Here is a 13,025-nt window from a genome sequence, read left to right on the forward strand (position 1 = left end):
TCAGGGTCCATATGAGATAGACTACATTCAGGGTCCATATGAGATAGACTACATTCAGGGTCCATATGAGGTAGACTACATTCAGGGTCCATATGAGATAGACTACATTCAGGGTCCATATGAGGTAGACTACATTCAGGGTCCATATGAGGTAGACTACATTCAGGGTCCATATGAGATAGACTACATTCAGGGTCCATATGAGGTAGACTACATTCAGGGTCCATATGAGGTAGACTACATTCAGGGTCCATATGAGATAGACTACATTCAGGGTCCATATGAGGTAGACTACATTCAGGGTCCATATGAGATAGACTACATTCAGGGTCCATATGAGGTAGACTACATTCAGGGTCCATATGAGATAGACTACATTCAGGGTCCATATGAGATAGACTACATTCAGGGTCCATATGAGGTAGACTACATTCAGGGTCCACATGAGATAGACTACATTCAGGGTCCATATGAGATAGACTACATTCAGGGTCCACATGAGGTAGACTACATTCAGGGTCCATATGAGATAGACTACATTCAGGGTCCATATGAGATAGACTACATTCAGGGTCCATATGAGATAGACTACATTCAGGGTCCATATGAGGTAGACTACATTCAGGGTCCGTATGAGATAGACTACATTCAGGGTCCATATGAGATAGACTACATTCAGGGTCCGTATGAGATAGACTACATTCAGGGTCCATATGAGATAGACTACATTCAGGGTCCATATGAGGTAGACTACATTCAGGGTCCATATGAGATAGACTACATTCAGGGTCCATATGAGGTAGACTACATTCAGGGTCCGTATGAGATAGACTACATTCAGGGTCCATATGAGATAGACTACATTCAGGGTCCGTATGAGGTAGACTACATTCAGGGTCCATATGAGATAGACTACATTCAGGGTCCATATGAGGTAGACTACATTCAGGGTCCATATGAGATAGACTACATTCAGGGTCCATATGAGGTAGACTACATTCAGGGTCCATATGAGGTAGACTACATTCAGGGTCCATATGAGATAGACTACATTCAGGGTCCATATGAGATAGACTACATTCAGGGTCCATATGAGATAGACTACATTCAGGGTCCATATGAGATAGACTACATTCAGGGTCCATATGAGATAGACTACATTCAGGGTCCATATGAGGTAGACTACATTCAGGGTCCATATGAGGTAGACTACATTCAGGGTCCATATGAGGTAGACTACATTCAGGGTCCACATGAGGTAGACTACATTCAGGGTCCATATGAGATAGACTACATTCAGGGTCCATATGAGGTAGACTACATTCAGGGTCCATATGAGATAGACTACATTCAGGGTCCATATGAGGTAGACTACATTCAGGGTCCATATGAGATAGACTACATTCAGGGTCCATATGAGATAGACTACATTCAGGGTCCATATGAGGTAGACTACATTCAGGGTCCATATGAGATAGACTACATTCAGGGTCCATATGAGGTAGACTACATTCAGGGTCCGTATGAGATAGACTACATTCAGGGTCCATATGAGATAGACTACATTCAGGGTCCACATGAGGTAGACTACATTCAGGGTCCATATGAGATAGACTACATTCAGGGTCCACATGAGATAGACTACATTCAGGGTCCATATGAGATAGACTACATTCAGGGTCCATATGAGATAGACTACATTCAGGGTCCATATGAGGTAGACTACATTCAGGGTCCATATGAGGTAGACTACATTCAGGGTCCATATGAGGTAGACTACATTCAGGGTCCATATGAGATAGACTACATTCAGGGTCCATATGAGATAGACTACATTCAGGGTCCATATGAGATAGACTACATTCAGGGTCCATATGAGATAGACTACATTCAGGGTCCATATGAGGTAGACTACATTCAGGGTCCATATGAGATAGACTACATTCAGGGTCCATATGAGGTAGACTACATTCAGGGTCCATATGAGGTAGACTACATTCAGGGTCCATATGAGATAGACTACATTCAGGGTCCATATGAGATAGACTACATTCAGGGTCCATATGAGGTAGACTACATTCAGGGTCCATATGAGGTAGACTACATTCAGGGTCCATATGAGGTAGACTACATTCAGGGTCCATATGAGATAGACTACATTCAGGGTCCATATGAGATAGACTACATTCAGGGTCCATATGAGATAGACTATATTCAGGGTCCATATGAGGTAGACTACATTCAGGGTCCATATGAGGTAGACTATATTCAGGGTCCATATGAGGTAGACTACATTCAGGGTCCATATGAGGTAGACCACATTCAGGGTCCATATGAGATAGACTACATTCAGGGTCCATATGAGATAGACCACATTCAGGGTCCATATGAGATAGACTACATTCAGGGTCCATATGAGGTAGACTACATTCAGGGTCCATATGAGATAGACTACATTCAGGGTCCATATGAGATAGACTACATTCAGGGTCCATATGAGATAGACTACATTCAGGGTCCATATGAGGTAGACTACATTCAGGGTCCATATGAGATAGACTACATTCAGGGTCCATATGAGATAGACTACATTCAGGGTCCATATGAGATAGACTACATTCAGGGTCCATATGAGGTAGACTACATTCAGGGTCCATATGAGATAGACTACATTCAGGGTCCATATGAGATAGACTACATTCAGGGTCCACATGAGATAGACTACATTCAGGGTCCACATGAGGTAGACTACATTCAGGGTCCATATGAGATAGACTACATTCAGGGTCCACATGAGATAGACTACATTCAGGGTCCACATGAGGTAGACTACATTCAGGGTCCATATGAGATAGACTACATTCAGGGTCCACATGAGATAGACTATATTCAGGGTCCATATGAGATAGACTACATTCAGGGTCCATATGAGATAGACTACATTCAGGGTCCACATGAGATAGACTACATTCAGGGTCCATATGAGATAGACTACATTCAGGGTCCATATGAGATAGACTACATTCAGGGTCCATATGAGGTAGACTACATTCAGGGTCCATATGAGGTAGACTACATTCAGGGTCCATATGAGATAGACTACATTCAGGGTCCATATGACGTAGACTACATTCAGGGTTCATATGAGATAGACTACATTCAGGGTCCATATGAGGTAGACTACATTCAGGGTCCATATGAGATAGACTACATTCAGGGTCCATATGAGATAGACTACATTCAGGGTCCATATGAGATAGACTACATTCAGGGTCCATATGAGATAGACTACATTCAGGGTCCATATGAGGTAGACTACATTCAGGGTCCATATGAGATAGACTACATTCAGGGTCCATATGAGGTAGACTACATTCAGGGTCCATATGAGGTAGACTACATTCAGGGTCCATATGAGATAGACTACATTCAGGGTCCATATGAGGTAGACTACATTCAGGGTCCATATGAGGTAGACTACATTCAGGGTCCATATGAGATAGACTACATTCAGGGTCCATATGAGATAGACTACATTCAGGGTCCATATGAGATAGACTACATTCAGGGTCCATATGAGATAGACTACATTCAGGGTCCATATGAGGTAGACTACATTCAGGGTCCATATGAGATAAACTACATTCAGGGTCCACATGAGATAGACTACATTCAGGGTCCACATGAGGTAGACTACATTCAGGGTCCACATGAGATAGACTACATTCAGGGTCCACATGAGATAGACTACATTCAGGGTCCATATGAGATAGACTACATTCAGGGTCCATATGAGGTAGACTACATTCAGGGTCCATATGAGATAAACTACATTCAGGGTCCACATGAGATAGACTACATTCAGGGTCCACATGAGGTAGACTACATTCAGGGTCCATATGAGATAGACTACATTCAGGGTCCATATGAGATAGACTACATTCAGGGTCCATATGAGGTAGACTACATTCAGGGTCCATATGAGATAGACTACATTCAGGGTCCATATGAGATAGACTACATTCAGGGTCCATATGAGATAGACTACATTCAGGGTCCATATGAGGTAGACTACATTCAGGGTCCATATGAGATAAACTACATTCAGGGTCCACATGAGATAGACTACATTCAGGGTCCACATGAGGTAGACTACATTCAGGGTCCACATGAGATAGACTACATTCAGGGTCCACATGAGATAGACTACATTCAGGGTCCATATGAGATAGACTACATTCAGGGTCCATATGAGGTAGACTACATTCAGGGTCCATATGAGATAGACTACATTCAGGGTCCATATGAGATAGACTACATTCAGGGTCCATATGAGGTAGACTACATTCAGGGTCCATATGAGGTAGACTACATTCAGGGTCCATATGAGGTAGACTATATTCAGGGTCCATATGAGATAGACTACATTCAGGGTCCATATGAGATAGACTACATTCAGGGTCCATATGAGGTAGACTACATTCAGGGTCCATATGAGGTAGACTACATTCAGGGTCCATATGAGATAGACTACATTCAGGGTCCATATGAGATAGACTACATTCAGGGTCCATATGAGGTAGACTACATTCAGGGTCCATATGAGATAGACTACATTCAGGGTCCATATGAGGTAGACTACATTCAGGGTTCATATGAGATAGACTACATTCAGGGTCCATATGAGATAGACTACATTCAGGGTCCATATGAGATAGACTACATTCAGGGTCCATATGAGATAGACTACATTCAGGGTCCATATGAGATAGACTACATTCAGGGTTCATATGAGATAGACTACATTCAGGGTCCATATGAGATAGATTACATTCAGGGTCCATATGAGGTAGACTACATTCAGGGTCCATATGAGATAGACTACATTCAGGGTCCATATGAGATAGACTACATTCAGGGTCCATATGAGGTAGACTACATTCAGGGTCCATATGAGATAGACTACATTCAGGGTCCATATGAGATAGACTACATTCAGGGTCCATATGAGGTAGACTACATTCAGGGTCCATATGAGGTAGACTACATTCAGGGTCCATATGAGGTAGACTATATTCAGGGTCCATATGAGATAGACTACATTCAGGGTCCATATGAGATAGACTACATTCAGGGTCCATATGAGATAGACTACATTCAGGGTCCATATGAGATAGACTACATTCAGGGTCCATATGAGGTAGACTACATTCAGGGTCCATATGAGGTAGACTACATTCAGGGTCCATATGAGGTAGACTACATTCAGGGTCCATATGAGGTAGACTACATTCAGGGTCCATATGAGATAGACTACATTCAGGGTCCATATGAGATAGACTACATTCAGGGTCCATATGAGGTAGACTACATTCAGGGTCCATATGAGATAGACTACATTCAGGGTCCATATGAGGTAGACTACATTCAGGGTCCATATGAGATAGACTACATTCAGGGTCCATATGAGGTAGACTACATTCAGGGTCCATATGAGGTAGACTACATTCAGGGTCCATATGAGGTAGACTACATTCAGGGTCCATATGAGGTAGACTACATTCAGGGTCCATATGAGATAGACTACATTCAGGGTCCATATGAGGTAGACTACATTCAGGGTCCATATGAGGTAGACTACATTCAGGGTCCAGATGAGATAGACTACATTCAGGGTCCAGATGAGATAGACTACATTCAGGGTCCATATGAGATAGACTACATTCAGGGTCCATATGAGGTAGACTACATTCAGGGTCCATATGAGATAAACTACATTCAGGGTCCACATGAGATAGACTACATTCAGGGTCCACATGAGGTAGACTACATTCAGGGTCCACATGAGGTAGACAACATTCAATCAATCAATCAATCAATGTTTATTTATATAGCCCAATATCACAAATGTTACATTTGTCTCAGTGGACTTCACAGTTTGTGCAGAATATCAGTATGACAATACGACAGCCTCTGTCCTTAGACCGTCTGTCCTCAGACCCTCTGTCCTTAGACCCTCTGTCCTTAGACCCTCACATCGTACAAGGAAAAACTTCCAGAGAAAACCCCACAGTTTAAAGGGAAAAATGGGAGAAACCTCAGGGAGAGCAACAGAGGAGGGATCCCTCTCCCAGGACGGACAGACGTGCAATAGATGCCGTGTGGAAATTGAAAAGATAATACATTTACAACATAGGTAGACCAAATGTTTGGAAATGCATGTGTGTATAATAAGAAGATGAATCCACGAGTATATCCATCCAGGACTTATGATCCAGGACCGCAGCCACGACTCAAGATCCAGGACTCGCGATCCATGACACAGGACCGCAGGATCATCCATGACTCCGGATCCCGGCGTATATAGACACCAAAAAGAAAGAACTTTGGGGAAGCTGGGTTAATCGGAACATGAGAGTACACAGGTACAGACAGAGAGAAGGAAGAAGTAAGATGTCCCCCAACAAACTAAGCCTATATCAGCAAAACTAGGGGCTGAATCTAATCAGCCCTAACTATAAGCTTTATCAAAAAGGAAGGTCTTAAGCGCACTCTTAAAAACGGATAGGGTGTCTGCCGTCCGAACACAAACTGGAAGCTGATTCCACAAAAGTGGAGCTTGATAAGAAAAGGCTCTGGCTCCCATTGTACTTTTAGAGACTCTAGGAACAACCAACAACCCTGCATTCTTGGAACGCAATGCCCTAGTAGGCCAGTAGGGTATAATGAGTTCTTTAAGGTAAGATGGCGCCTGCCCATTAAGGGCTTTGTAGGCGAGAAGAAGAATTTTAAATTCTATCCTGTGTTCTATAGGGAGCCAGTGTAAGGCAGCCAGAACAGGAGTAATGTGGTCCCTTTTCCTAACTCTGGTTAGTACACGAGCTGCAGCATTTTGAATCAGCTGAAGCGACTTGACTGACTTCTTGGTACACCCTGATAATAAGGAGTTACAATAATCCAGCCTTGAAGTAACAAATGCATGGACTAGTTTCTCTGCATCGTTTTGAGGCAAGATATGCCTGATTTTTGCAATGTTACGTAGATGGAAGTAGGCGGTCCTTGAAATGGATTTTATGTGGGCGTTAAAGGATAAATCCTGATCAAATATAACACCAAGATTCCTTACAGTCTCACTGGAGGCCAAATTAATGCCATCCATAGTTAGTATATCTTTAGATCATTTGTTTCGTAGATTCTTTGGGCCAAGTACAATAACTTCAGTTTACAAAGTGTCTCTTGTTGTTGTGTGTCCTGTCTTCAAAGTGTCTCTTGTTGTTGTGTGTCCTGTCTACAAAGTGTCTCTTGTTGTTGTGTGTCCTGTCTTCAAAGTGTCTCTTGTTGTTGTGTGTCCTGTCTCCAAAGTGTCTCTTGTTGTTGTGTGTCCTGTCTACAAAGTGTCTCTTGTGTGTCCTGTCTCCAAAGTGTCTCTTGTTGTTGTGTGTCCTGTCGACAAAGTGTCTCTTGTGTGTCCTGTCTACAAAGTGTCTCTTGTTGTTGTGGGTCCTGTCTACAAAGTGTCTCTTGTTGTTGTGTGTCCTGTCTACAAAGTGTCTCTTGTTGTTGTGTGTCCTGTCTTCAAAGTGTCTCTTGTGTGTCCTGTCTTCAAAGTGTCTCTTGTGTGTCCTGTCTTCAAAGTGTCTCTTGTTGTTGTGTGTCCTGTCTTCAAAGTGTCTCTTGTTGTTGTGTGTCCTGTCTACAAAGTGTCTCTTGTTGTTGTGTGTCCTGTCTCCAAAGTGTCTCTTGTTGTTGTGTGTACTGTCTTCAAAGTGTCTCTTGTTGTTGTGTGTCCTGTCTACAAAGTGTCTCTTGTTGTTGTGTGTCCTGTCTTCAAAGTGTCTCTTGTGTGTCCTGTCTTCAAAGTGTCTCTTGTGTGTCCTGTCTCCAAAGTGTCTCTTGTTGTTGTGTGTCCTGTCTACAAAGTGTCTCTTGTGTGTCCTGTCTCCAAAGTGTCTCTTGTTGTTGTGTGTCCTGTCTACAAAGTGTCTCTTGTGTGTCCTGTCTTCAAAGTGTCTCTTGTTGTTGTGTGTCCTGTCTCCAAAGTGTCTCTTGTTGTTGTGTGTCCTGTCTACAAAGTGTCTCTTGTTGTTGTGTGTCCTGTCTACAAAGTGTCTCTTGTTGTTGTGTGTCCTGTCTTCAAAGTGTCTCTTGTTGTTGTGTGTCCTGTCTTCAAAGTGTCTCTTGTGTGTCCTGTCTTCAAAGTGTCTCTTGTTGTTGTGTGTCCTGTCTACAAAGTGTCTCTTGTTGTTGTGTGTCCTGTCTACAAAGTGTCTCTTGTTGTTGTGTGTCCTGTCTACAAAGTGTCTCTTGTTGTTATGTGTCCTGTCTACAAAGTGTCTCTTGTTGTTGTGTGTCCTGTTTACAAAGTGTCTCTTGTTGTTGTGTGTCCTGTTTACAAAGTGTCTCTTCTGTGTCCTGTCTCCAAAGTGTCTCTTGTTGTTGTGTGTCCTGTCTTCAAAGTGTCTCTTGTTGTTGTGTGTCCTGTCTACAAAGTGTCTCTTGTTGTTGTGTGTCCTGTCTACAAAGTGTCTCTTGTTGTTGTGTGTCCTGTCTTCAAAGTGTCTCTTGTTGTTGTGTGTCCTGTCTTCAAAGTGTCTCTTGTGTGTCCTGTCTTCAAAGTGTCTCTTGTTGTTGTGTGTCCTGTCTACAAAGTGTCTCTTGTTGTTGTGTGTCCTGTCTACAAAGTGTCTCTTGTTGTTGTGTGTCCTGTCTACAAAGTGTCTCTTGTTGTTGTGTGTCCTGTCTACAAAGTGTCTCTTGTTGTTGTGTGTCCTGTTTACAAAGTGTCTCTTGTGTGTCCTGTCTCCAAAGTGTCTCTTGTTGTTGTGTGTCCTGTCTTCAAAGTGGCTCTTGTTGTTGTGTGTCCTGTCTTCAAAGTATCTCTTGTTGTTGTGTGTCCTGTCTTCAAAGTGTCTCTTGTTGTTGTGTGTCCTGTCTCCAAAGTGTCTCTTGTTGTTGTGTGTCCTGTCTACAAAGTGTCTCTTGTTGTTCTGTGTCCTGTCTACAAAGTGTCTCTTGTGTGTCCTGTCTACAAAGTGTCTCTTGTGTGTCCTGTCTACAAAGTGTCTCTTGTGTGTCCTGTCTACAAAGTGTCTCTTGTTGTTGTTTCTTCTGTCTACAAAGTGTCTCTTGTGTGTCCTGTCTTCAAAGTGTCTCTTGTTGTTGTGTGTCCTGTCTCCAAAGTGTCTCTTGTGTGTCCTGTCTACAAAGTGTCTCTTGTTGTTGTGTGTCCTGTCTTCAAAGTGTCTCTTGTTGTTGTGTGTCATGTCTCCAAAGTGTCTCTTGTTGTTGTGTGTCCTGTCTTCAAAGTGTCTCTTGTTGTTGTGTGTCCTGTCTCCAAAGTGTCTCTTGTTGTTGTGTGTCCTGTCTCCAAAGTGTCTCTTGTTGTTGTGTGTCCTGTCTCCAAAGTGTCTCTTGTTGTTGTGTGTCCTGTCTTCAAAGTGTCTCTTGTTGTTGTGTGTCCTGTCTCCAAAGTGTCTCTTGTTGTTGTGTGTCCTGTCTCCAAAGTGTCTCTTGTTATTGTGTGTCCTGTCTTCAAAGTGTGTCTTGTGTGTCCTGTCTTCAAAGTGTCTCTTGTTGTTGTGTGTCCTGTCTTCAAAGTGTGTCTTGTGTGTCCTGTCTTCAAAGTGTCTCTTGTTATTGTGTGTCCTGTCTTCAAAGTGTCTCTTGTGTGTCCTGTCTCCAAAGTGTCTCTTGTTGTTGTGTGTCCTGTCTCCAAAGTGTCTCTTGTTGTTGTGTGTCCTGTCTCCAAAGTGTCTCTTGTTGTTGTGTGTCCTGTCTTCAAAGTGTCTCTTGTTGTTGTGTGTCCTGTCTCCAAAGTGTCTCTTGTTGTTGTGTGTCCTGTCTCCAAAGTGTCTCTTGTTATTGTGTGTCCTGTCTTCAAAGTGTGTCTTGTGTGTCCTGTCTTCAAAGTGTCTCTTGTTGTTGTGTGTCCTGTCTTCAAAGTGTCTCTTGTTGTTGTGTGTCCTGTCTCCAAAGTGTCTCTTGTTATTGTGTGTCCTGTCTTCAAAGTGTCTCTTGTGTGTCCTGTCTTCAAAGTGTCTCTTGTTGTTGTGTGTCCCGTCTTCAAAGTGTCTCTTGTTATTGTGTGTCCTGTCTCCAAAGTGTCTCTTGTTGTTGTGTGTCCTGTCTCCAAAGTGTCTCTTGTTGTTGTGTGTCCTGTCTTCAAAGTGTCTCTTGTTGTTGTGTGTCCTGTCTTCAAAGTGTCTCTTGTTGTTGTGTGTCCTGTCTACAAAGTGTCTCTTGTTGTTGTGTGTCCCGTCTTCAAAGTGTCTCTTGTTGTTGTGTGTCCTGTCTTCAAAGTGTCTCTTGTGTGTCCCGTCTTCAAAGTGTCTCTTTTTGTTGTGTGTCCTGTCTTCAAAGTGTATCTTGTTGTTGTGTGTCCTGTCTCCAAAGTGTATCTTGTTGTTGTGTGTCCTGTCTCCAAAGTGTCTCTTGTTGTTGTGTGTCCTGTCTACAAAGTGTCTCTTGTTGTTGTGTGTCCTGTCTTCAAAGTGTCTCTTGTTGTTGTGTGTCCTGTCTACAAAGTGTCTCTTGTTGTTGTGTGTCCTGTCTACAAAGTGTCTCTTGTGTGTCCTGTCTTCAAAGTGTCTCTTGTTGTTGTTGTTGTTGTTGTGTGTCCTGTCTACAAAGTGTCTCTTGTGTGTCCTGTCTCCAAAGTGTCTCTTGTTGTTGTGTGTCCTGTCTTCAAAGTGTATCTTGTTGTTGTGTGTCCTGTCTCCAAAGTGTCTCTTGTTGTTGTGTGTCCTGTCTACAAAGTGTCTCTTGTTGTTGTGTGTCCTGTCTTCAAAGTGTCTCTTGTTGTTGTGTGTCCTGTCTTCAAAGTGTCTCTTGTTGTTGTGTGTCCTGTCTACAAAGTGTCTCTTGTTGTTGTGTGTCCCGTCTTCAAAGTGTCTCTTGTTGTTGTGTGTCCTGTCTTCAAAGTGTCTCTTGTGTGTCCCGTCTTCAAAGTGTCTCTTTTTGTTGTGTGTCCTGTCTTCAAAGTGTATCTTGTTGTTGTGTGTCCTGTCTCCAAAGTGTATCTTGTTGTTGTGTGTCCTGTCTCCAAAGTGTCTCTTGTTGTTGTGTGTCCTGTCTACAAAGTGTCTCTTGTTGTTGTGTGTCCTGTCTTCAAAGTGTCTCTTGTTGTTGTGTGTCCTGTCTACAAAGTGTCTCTTGTTGTTGTGTGTCCTGTCTACAAAGTGTCTCTTGTGTGTCCTGTCTTCAAAGTGTCTCTTGTTGTTGTTGTTGTTGTTGTGTGTCCTGTCTACAAAGTGTCTCTTGTGTGTCCTGTCTCCAAAGTGTCTCTTGTTGTTGTGTGTCCTGTCTTCAAAGTGTATCTTGTTGTTGTGTGTCCTGTCTCCAAAGTGTCTCTTGTTGTTGTGTGTCCTGTCTACAAAGTGTCTCTTGTCTCTTGTGTGTCCTGTCTACAAAGTGTCTCTTGTTGTTGTGTGTCCTGTCTACAAAGTGTCTCTTGTGTGTCCTGTCTTCAAAGTGTCTCTTGTTGTTGTTGTTGTTGTTGTGTGTCCTGTCTACAAAGTGTCTCTTGTTGTTGTTGTTGTTGTTGTTGTTGTGTGTCCTGTCTACAAAGTGTCTCTTGTTGTTGTTGTGTGTCCTGTCTACAAATTGTCTCTTGTGTGTCCTGTCTTCAAAGTGTCTCTTGTTGTTGTTGTTGTTGTGTGTCCTGTCTACAAAGTGTCTCTTGTTGTTGTGTGTCCTGTCTCCAAAGTGTCTCTTGTTGTTGTTGTTGTGTGTCCTGTCTACAAAGTGTCTCTTGTTGTTGTGTGTCCTGTCTACAAAGTGTCTCTTGTTGTTGTTGTGTGTCCTGTCTCCAAAGTGTCTCTTGTGTGTCCTGTCTCCAAAGTGTCTCTTGTTGTTGTTGTGTGTCCTGTCTACAAAGTGTCTCTTGTTGTTGTGTGTCCTGTCTACAAAGTGTCTCTTGTTGTTGTTGTTGTTGTGTGTCCTGTCTTCAAAGTGTCTCTTGTGTGTCCTGTCTTCAAAGTGTATCTTGTTGTTGTGTGTCCTGTCTCCAAAGTGTCTCTTGTTGTTGTTGTTGTTGTTGTTGTTGTTGTTGTGTGTCCTGTCTTCAAAGTGTCTCTTGTGTGTCCTGTCTTCAAAGTGTATCTTGTTGTTGTGTGTCCTGTCTTCAAAGTGTCTCTTGTGTGTCCTGTCTTCAAAGTGTCTCTTGTTGTTGTGTGTCCTGTCTACAAAGTATCTCTTGTTGTTGTGTGTCCTGTCTACAAAGTGTCTCTTGTGTGTCCTGTCTTCAAAGTGTCTCTTGTTGTTGTGTGTCCTGTCTCCAAAGTGTCTCTTGTTGTTGTGTGTCCTGTCTCCAAAGTGTCTCTTGTTGTTGTGTGTCCTGTCTACAAAGTGTCTCTTGTGTGTCCTGTCTCCAAAGTGTCTCTTGTTGTTGTGTGTCCTGTCTTCAAAGTGTCTCTTGTGTGTCCTGTCTTCAAAGTGTCTCTTGTGTGTCCTGTCTCCAAAGTGTCTCTTGTTGTTGTGTGTCCTGTCTACAAAGTGTCTCTTGTTGTGTGTCCTGTCTACAAAGTGTCTCTTGTGTGTCCTGTCTACAAAGTGTCTCTTGTTGTTGTGTGTCCTGTCTACAAAGTGTCTCTTGTGTGTCCTGTCTCCAAAGTGTCTCTTGTTGTTGTGTGTCCTGTCTACAAAGTGTCTCTTGTGTGTCCTGTCTACAAAGTGTCTCTTGTTGTTGTGTGTCCTGTCTACAAAGTGTCTCTTGTGTGTCCTGTCTACAAAGTGTCTCTTGTGTGTCCTGTCTACAAAGTGTCTCTTGTTGTTGTGTGTCCTGTCTACAAAGTGTCTCTTGTGTGTCCTGTCTCCAAAGTGTCTCTTGTTGTTGTGTGTCCTGTCTACAAAGTGTCTCTTGTTGTTGTGTGTCCCGTCTACAAAGTGTCTCTTGTTGTTGTGGGTCCTGTCTACAAAGTGTCTCTTGTTGTTGTGTGTCCTGTCTCCAAAGTGTCTCTTGTTGTTGTGTGTCCTGTCTACAAATTGTCTCTTGTGTGTCCTGTCTTCAAAGTGTCTCTTGTTGTTGT

This window comes from Notothenia rossii (genome assembly GCF_949606895.1).
Source record: "Notothenia rossii genome assembly, contig: scaffold_71, whole genome shotgun sequence".
Lineage (NCBI taxonomy): Eukaryota > Metazoa > Chordata > Actinopteri > Perciformes > Nototheniidae > Notothenia > Notothenia rossii.